The sequence below is a fragment of the Micropterus salmoides genome, unplaced genomic scaffold, assembly GCF_014851395.1.
Source record: "Micropterus salmoides isolate LMB-PRFRI ecotype aquatic unplaced genomic scaffold, ASM1485139v1 Ms_hic_scaffold_21, whole genome shotgun sequence".
NCBI lineage: Eukaryota > Metazoa > Chordata > Actinopteri > Centrarchiformes > Centrarchidae > Micropterus > Micropterus salmoides.
Genome location: NW_024041262.1, coordinates 18313334 through 18321717, shown reverse-complemented (window position 1 = coordinate 18321717; position 8384 = coordinate 18313334).

The window sequence follows — 8384 nt, the reverse complement described above, 5'->3', positions numbered from 1 at the left end:
GGAAGTGTGTGTGTGTGTGAGAGAGTGGGCTTGCTTGTATGTGTGGCTAAATGGGAAAACTTAGCCCCCACACCACTGATTTACGTTTGTATGTGTTTACAGGTGCAGAGCTTTGTGTGCGCCTGTGCACTGCCACTGGTTGTCATAGCGATGCAGACACTGTCACCTTTAACCTTTTACCTCCTGGCCTCCAAAATGTCATGATAGCTGCCATGTACACATGGAGAACACTCCAGCAACCTACTGCCTGAAGCTTCATTGACCTCACAGAGCAAAGGAAGGAATCAAATAAAGTGGATACACCTGCATACTGACCAAACATACAGTTTAGTACACATACACACATATCATGAGCATACCATCATACTCATATATGCTGCGCCTTTTTCCAATACATTTTGACATGTCACAGAAGGAAAAGCAGAGGTGTGATGAATACAATTAATAATCATTGAACTTCATTTAGCTGCTTCAGTTTCAGGGTCCTGGTATTGTGCAGGCTGACTTAGCTTACTGGGACACTTAAATGCAACCATTATTAGTAACTACTGTGCAAAGTAAAATGTCTGCTGTGGAAAAGGCCTGTTGTTGAACATCTAATACCAAATCCATGGGCATTAATCTGCTGTTCCAACGGGCCCCACTCTTCCATAGGAGCATTAGTGAGTACAGATATTGGGTGTAAAGCCTAGTGTGCAGTCTTCCACACCGAACTGGGAAATCCATTTATTCACGGACCTTGCTTTGTGCACGATGGCTTTGCCATCAGGAAACAGGAAAAGACCTTCCCCAAAGTTGCCACCAAGTTGGCCGCACTCTATTGTCTTAATCATCATTGTATACTGTGCCATTAAGATTTCTCTTAATGAAAAACAGCCCCAGATCTTAGCACACAAAATATAGTTTGTATTGATTATACAAATGAAGGTGCCCCATTTGCATGTATGTCTGTGCAGGAGTATGAAGGTGCAAGTATGTGCACTCCGGCCATGGTGGAGCATGAATTACAAGGTGTGAGCAGGGAGAGGAGGGTTACTATGACAACGGGGGAGAATGTACCAGGTGACAGTGAGATCGTTGAGATGCTAATTGTCCATTTTCAATCCTCCATAAAGTTTAACAGCCACTCTGCCTCCACATGTTATTCTAACTCAGTCACAGAGTATACCTCTGGGATGTACAGCTATTCCTCTGTCTCTCCCTGCCTCCCTGCTTCCCTTCCTCCCTCTTTTTTTTATTTATAATGACAGCACCCCATCCTCCCTTCACACCCCTTCATCTCCTCCTCCTTCCTCCAGAAAGGGGGAGCCTGTGTAAATATCATAGATGATATGGAGCATATGTGTGCATCTCTCTTGAGGCCAACCAACATCTGATCATGAGACTCTCTCTCCATCCATCTCTCTTTCGCTCTCGTTTCATGCGCCTCGTCCTTGCTCTCCTCCCCTCCCCTTTTCACTCACCTCCCCTCTCCTCATTTCCTCCTGTCCAAATTCATCTCCCTCCAAGTTCCCTCTCCATTCCCCCCTCCTCCCACTCATTCCCCGCTGTTTATCCCTACCGCTGCTCCCGCCCAATGCAGTGCATTTAACCACTTTGTTCTCCTTTAAGATAAAGATAATTAAATCAGCAGCTAAATGAGAGAGAGTGTGCTGCTGGCGTCACCATGGCAGCGCTTTGATGTTCTATTTCAGCGCGATAGTATCAACATCAACTCATCAGTCCCAAACTACATTTCACACACAATCACACACATGCACAATTCATACATTCACACCCCACCTTCCACCTACTCCCTCCCTCCTCCTCACCCTACTCTTTACAGTAGACACAAAGACAGATTCGACATGCTAAGCTCCAACCACAGCATTCTTTACTGTTGTTCTCACCCACTTCTCTTCCTTCTTTCCTTCTCTCTCCAGACCTCTCTTTTCTAATCTTATGCCGCTCCCCCCCTCTCTCCCCCGCCTCCTTTCTCCCGATCAGCAGGTTGCTAGGCAACTGTGCTCCATTGATCTAGAGGAGCACGATGACAAGCTCCCATAACTGTCATACAAACACACACACACACACACACACACACACACACACACACACACACACACACAGAGGCACGCACGCAATTGAACACACACATAGTTATTTGAGATGTCTAGTAGCACCTTTAGAATGAAGGCATCCTCACTTATCTGATAAGGACAAGGGACAGGAGGAGAGAGGGAGGAGGGACAGAGAGATCCTAATGACATAAGAGGAAGAGGAGAAGAGAATGGATCTTTATGTTGCTTACCTACTCATAGCCTCCCTCTCCTGCCTCCATTCTCATTCCCATTTTCTTCCTGCAGCTTTCCCATGTAACCCTTGCCATCCCCGGAAAACAATTACCTTCCCTGGTGGCGCGGCAAAATTTTCCAATCTGACCCATCACAGAAGTCAAGGCCAAGTCAAGGCATCATCGCAAACTACAAACTGGCTCCATCTCATTTGTGCCTCCACTTGCGCTCATAACACACGCTGTCACAGTAAAATGAAACAAAGGAGGAGATGGTGGGTGAAAGAAAAGGGAGGCAGAGTCTGTAAGTCCAAGGCCATTGTGTAAAATGGATGAATTTTCATTTAGATAATGCAAATGTCAATATGTGCTGAAATACTTTACAGTGAAAAATGACACAGGTAATGTCAGGTTTAGCGATGCGTTTGTTCATCATATAAGGCATGTCTCATGTCTTTGGCAAATATGCTTATTCCATTTCTTAGCAAAAAGACTGGGAAACAGATAACCTGACTCTGTCCAAAAGTATAAAAATCCACCTATCAGCATTAGAAAGTATCATATTATTAAGATTCTCAGGACAGTTAATCAGCAGCTCTACGAAAGTGATATACAATTATGTAATTAATCAGCTGGTTCAAATCAAAAGTCTTTATTTGAAAACACAATCCCAAAGAATCATATAATACAACAAGATTTAACTTACTCAGCTTGCTTTATCCCTTTCAAAAGGGTTGTGATTTTGTTTAATACATTTTTTTGCATCAAATGTAGAGAAATGATACATGTCTTAGGTTGTGGTTATTTTCTTTCCTTCCAGCACTTCATCAATGTCATGTTATTGTGTTCATGATATGCTCTGTGCCATATCAGCAGTACACTGGTCTACTATATCAGAAATCGCTTCTTTTTGCATAGTCTCTTCTCTCAGACCTAGTTAAGGCTGCGGCAGAAAGAGAAGAAAAGGTCATTGTGATAAAGACCATGAGGCGCATCAGTAAAAAGGTAATAGCAGGATCTTCGATTGAAAAACACTGCATCGACAAATTAATATTTTGATCTGATGGTGGTGCTAGATGAAAAGTGATTACAGTTCATCCTGAGGCGGGCATGAATGTCTGTTAAAAATTTTGTGCCAATCCATCAAGTAGACATTACGACGTTTTACAGGATAAGTGGAAGCTATAAGAGGAAAAGCTAAAGGATAACCAAAGGCTTGAGAATTAATCTTCTGGGGACAATGAACAAATTTTCATGGCAGTCCATTTACAAAACATGAAGACATGGATTGTCTTCTGGAGATGGGAAAGAACTTTCTAGAAATACATTGCAGAAAATGATATTCTGGCACTTTGGTAGTGAATGACTAAATAAAAAGAATAGAAAAGAAAAGAATTAAAAGAGAGCAACGGATGCCTCTTTCAGGCATCTGTTACTGTAAGTTATTTAATTTGACAATTAGATTAAAGACTGATTTCATATTTGGGCTCTGTAATAGTTGCAGACGACAATATTTACAGGAAAAAAAGAAAGTGTTCTGTACTTCTGTGCCTACCAGCAGCAAGTCTGTCAAGTGTCCAGAGCAAAATGTTCTGTCTCCAGCCACAGTGACAGACTCCCTTTCATCATGTCAAATCAGGCCCCTTCACCTGCCAAGCTCAACATATTCACTGACAGCACAATTTTTTTTCGTCAGCTTCACACTGTTCTATCTCTAAATTCAACACATCGTTAAGATCAGAAACGGAATAAAATGGAGAAAGAAAGAAAGAAAACTTGCACAAATCCCTTACACCTCTTCATTTTAGTTCTCCTCCTCCACTCCAGTTCTGTCTCTGACTTCAGTAGAGACTCCAGCAGCTTTATGCTGGCACTTCTCCAGCAATTATCTGGTTGGTTCCACTCTGACGCAACTCAGACTCCACTCATCATCTTCTTCGTCATCAGCTCCTGCTTCCTCAGTAAAAGCGAGACTCCCTCTCTGACATCAACTCCTACTCATCTCCAGAATGGGAATCAGCTCCAGCTTTGCTCAAATTTTTCTCTGGCACAGGCTCAATCTCAGCTCCACCTCTTCCATGGCTCTTCGGCCAGATTGGTGCCAACAGAGCCGGCTCTGCCCTGATATGGCTATGACTCCACTTTGGCCCTGACTCCATTTTGACTCCAAGCCAGCTGTCCACCAGCTCTGGCTTTGACTAATTTCTGCTCTTAAACCTCAAACAAGCCTGATCTCTCTCCAATCCAAAAACTATATGCCAGCACAGTGGTAAGACTTTATTTTCTACCCAAAGTACTGCCTGAATAGTTGACACATATGCAGCCTATTCCAGGGTCAATTTTAGCCATGCTAGCAGTGTGGCTCTATTGATGGCAATAACGGTGTTTCAGTCATTTATATGATGAAATATCTTCTACTGCATGGAATGACAGAACATTTCGTACAGACATTCATGGTTCTAAGATGAGGGATCTTCAAGACTTTTGTGATTCCTTCAATTTTCCCCTAACACCACCATGAGGTTTACATTTGTGGTTTGTCTCATCCAACTATTGCATGGTTTGTCATGAAATCTGATGCAGACATTCATGTCCCCCAGAGGAAACGTTTGATGACTGCTTGACTTTTTGTCTAGGGCCACCATCAGGCCAAATTTCAATTTGTGCAATAATTTCGTTTACAACCAAATACCTGCAAAACTAATGAGATTCCCATCAGCCTCAACTGTACTTTGTGTTTAGTGCTTATTAGCAAATGTTAACTAAGATGATGAATATTACATGTGCTAAACATCTGCTTGTTTTCTTTGTCATTGCAATTATGTTAGCATGGTGACCTTAGCATTTAGCTCAAAGCACCACTGCACCTAAATACAGCGTCACAGAGCCACTAGCATGCCTGTACTCTTAGTCTTGTTCAATCCATAGTTCTGCCTGAATAGTTAACAGCAATGCATCCTGTTTCAGGGTCAGCCTTTTAGCTTAACCAAACCCACTCCTAGAATACCACAGAGGTGTTGAATACTTTTCATTGCTGTTTGTGGATTGTCATAATTTCAAATACTGTAGCACCTATTTGAGCTGATGTTATGCCTATTGAATGTCAAGCGTTTAGACAAAAGGAGGCACATGTATGGGCTCTAAGTTCTGGCCAGAGCAAAAACAAATTCATTGCATCGTTTTTGAGTTAAATTGTGCAAAAACATCCAGGGTTTTTACTTACTGGTTTTACTCATGGCAAAAGTGTACCAACCCAGACCTGTATCACATCTCCTGCTTCGTCTCTGTAGTTTATAGTTACTTTTTTTTTTTTAACTAACTAGATTTGCATTTTTACATTCCACACATCCTGTGGGTCTCTGCAAAATATGCTGTGGAGTCTGCCACATATTCTGCTATCTCCAAGATATATCATTTTAAATTGGGCAATCCTGCAGCTAGGAAAACCAAAGGGAGTCCCTTCTGATCAGTCTCCTATAACACTTCATGGTTCTCACTCAAACGTGCTGATAAAGTTATAGACTTTGGCTAAGCTTGAGCAAGCTTTAGAGTATTAGTTTCCATTGCAGCGACTGTACTTAAGCCTTATTTATACCAATTTTGGGGGAAAATATCTCAAATCCCTTCAGCGATGTCATTTCCAAGTAAGGAGTATGCATCTCTCTGGTTACTCACCACATGCAGGAGGAATAAAAATTCAAGTTGGGGGATTGGACACTTAATAAAAATGTTCTGAGGTTACAATGACCCCAATTTAGACATTTCATTTATCTAACTTAAAAATGAAATGAAAGGAAAAAAGCGATGTCTAACTGAACTGCTGACAGAGGTTTTACTATTGGATATCAGTAAATGAGGAAAAGTAGCCTGTGGTTCATTATTATAAAACAAATTAAGATCAGCTGTAATCTAATTTAGGTGTACAGAAAGGGCTAATTTTCATAGAAAATTAATAACATGGATATAGCTCTTGTCTTAGTCATGCAGAAAACTAAATATATAAGAGTCAGAATCAGAATCACCTCTGCTTCTTCACTTTTATTGCCAGAAGGTCAGTCAAAAGACCTTTCTTAAGACAAGTGATCGCTTTTGTCTTGTGAGGGGTTTTTTTTGGCAGAAACGTCAACTTTATAATACAATGGTCTCCAAATGATTGGCTTTTATTGTTGCTAAGACAAAGGAGAACACAGCATTTATCTATGAAACTTTCTATTTGATCATAATTTCTATTATTACATCTACAGAGTTTTAAGACAGAGGAATTATGCTGATCCAACATTTTTACAAATGAGGGTTTTGCAGTCTCAGTTTAAAAACTGAGACAAAATAGATAATATTGACTTGCTAATAATGACTTTCTTATCTTAGTCCTTCACGTCATCATTAGTTGTTGTACCCAGAATAATCACATTCTCAGGAAAGTACAACAGTACTGATAGATGTGGCTGCATTCAAAGACCCTGTATGCAAGCCAGTAAGAGAAATCTCAGGAGTCATATGAGCAGTTCAGGATCAAACAGTGTGAGGCATCAGAGCCCAAAATGGCCCACTCAACTCTGCTCTCTACATATAGTGGACTTTTATGGCTCAGCTGGCCAATTTCTCACTATCGCTGCTGAGATGGAGTCAGAGGTTCAAGAGCTTTTTTGTGTGCAACCACTGCTGCAAGATTGAGTCAATACAGAGAAGACCTTTGGATGGTTTTTTAGACCTCAATTGCCGCAGGAGAACAACTAAATAGTGGAGGTTAGTTAGATGATCGTGTAGGTGGATGGTGGAAAAAAGAAATTCTGAACTGAAGAAATCTCTTTTCAAAAGCTCAACCAGAGAGGAAAGAGCCAGGTTAAGGAGGTAAAGCAGACTGTCCTCCCTTAAAACATGGCCGCATAGGTCGTCTGTGCAAGCAGCTTTTTACGACCCACATTTACGCTTATTGTTAGGCGGTGACCTCTTGTGGCTGTAGTAAAGGTAATGGAAGCAAAGGAGCAAGTCAAGCAAGGTTAAAGCGACAAAGTCTGTGTAGCGAGGATGGATGGGTCAAACACAGTACTTTCACCCAGGAGGCCGCTGTTCATAGCGATTTGAATCAGGAAGGGATTTGCTTGCTAGATGTGTGCGCTTGCCACTATCTGGTCATCTGCATGAAGAGGTCTATTTAAACATTGCTGGGGAAACTGCTAACAGACTGGAAGCCATGATATTTCCTTCACAAGTCTATGTCATGTCCACTTCTTAATTCATGTTTACTGACTTTGATGTGTAAAATTGGTGGAGTATCCCTTTAAATGCAAGACATATCGAAGGAGATGTGATGAGCAAAATGTAGACTTTCCTAAATGAAAGTAAGCTAGTACAAATAAGTAAAATAAAGAAGAAAATGGTGGAGTAAATCCTTCTATCTTGGCCATCTCCTCAATGAATAAATAGAAGACTGCAAGAAAAGAACAAGAATGTTTAGCAACAGCTCTGGAGTTGGAGAAATAACACAAAGAGAAGTGGAGCACAAGGAGAAGAGACTGAAAAATTAAGTTAATGTAACATATATGGAGAGTGGGAGAAAAACACTAATGAAGGAAGACACAAGGGCAAAGCCACCTACATACCAGCACTGATTAATTGTTTTGGTATAATGACTTATTTGATAATTGTGTTGATACAGTGACTCTTTTGATTACATCAGGAATAAAGAGTGGATTACAGTATTTAATTTGGATTTTTGAAGTCATTTAATTACTTATTGTCTGTATTAAAATTGAAAGCTACAGACTGCTGAAAAAAAGAAAATGCTTTTCGTAGTGATAAAAGCAGACAGAAGAAATTGTACTTTCTATTCCCATTTATTCCTCTTAAGTTATTGTCACATTTAACGCAACATCTTTGTTTTCTATCTTCCAAACACGAGATAACACATTTGCCAAATTCACCTAGTGAATGCATATACTCATACTGCACTGCACGTTCTTCAACCCAGCAAATAAAACATATTCCTCATCATAAAAACGGCCTCTTCTTTTAGCCAACAAACAGGCTGTACAGGGGACTGTTTATATTTCCCAAAATGTGTGTTGTTTATCATCATAATAAAAATATATGCCAGAAACAGCAGAAAAAG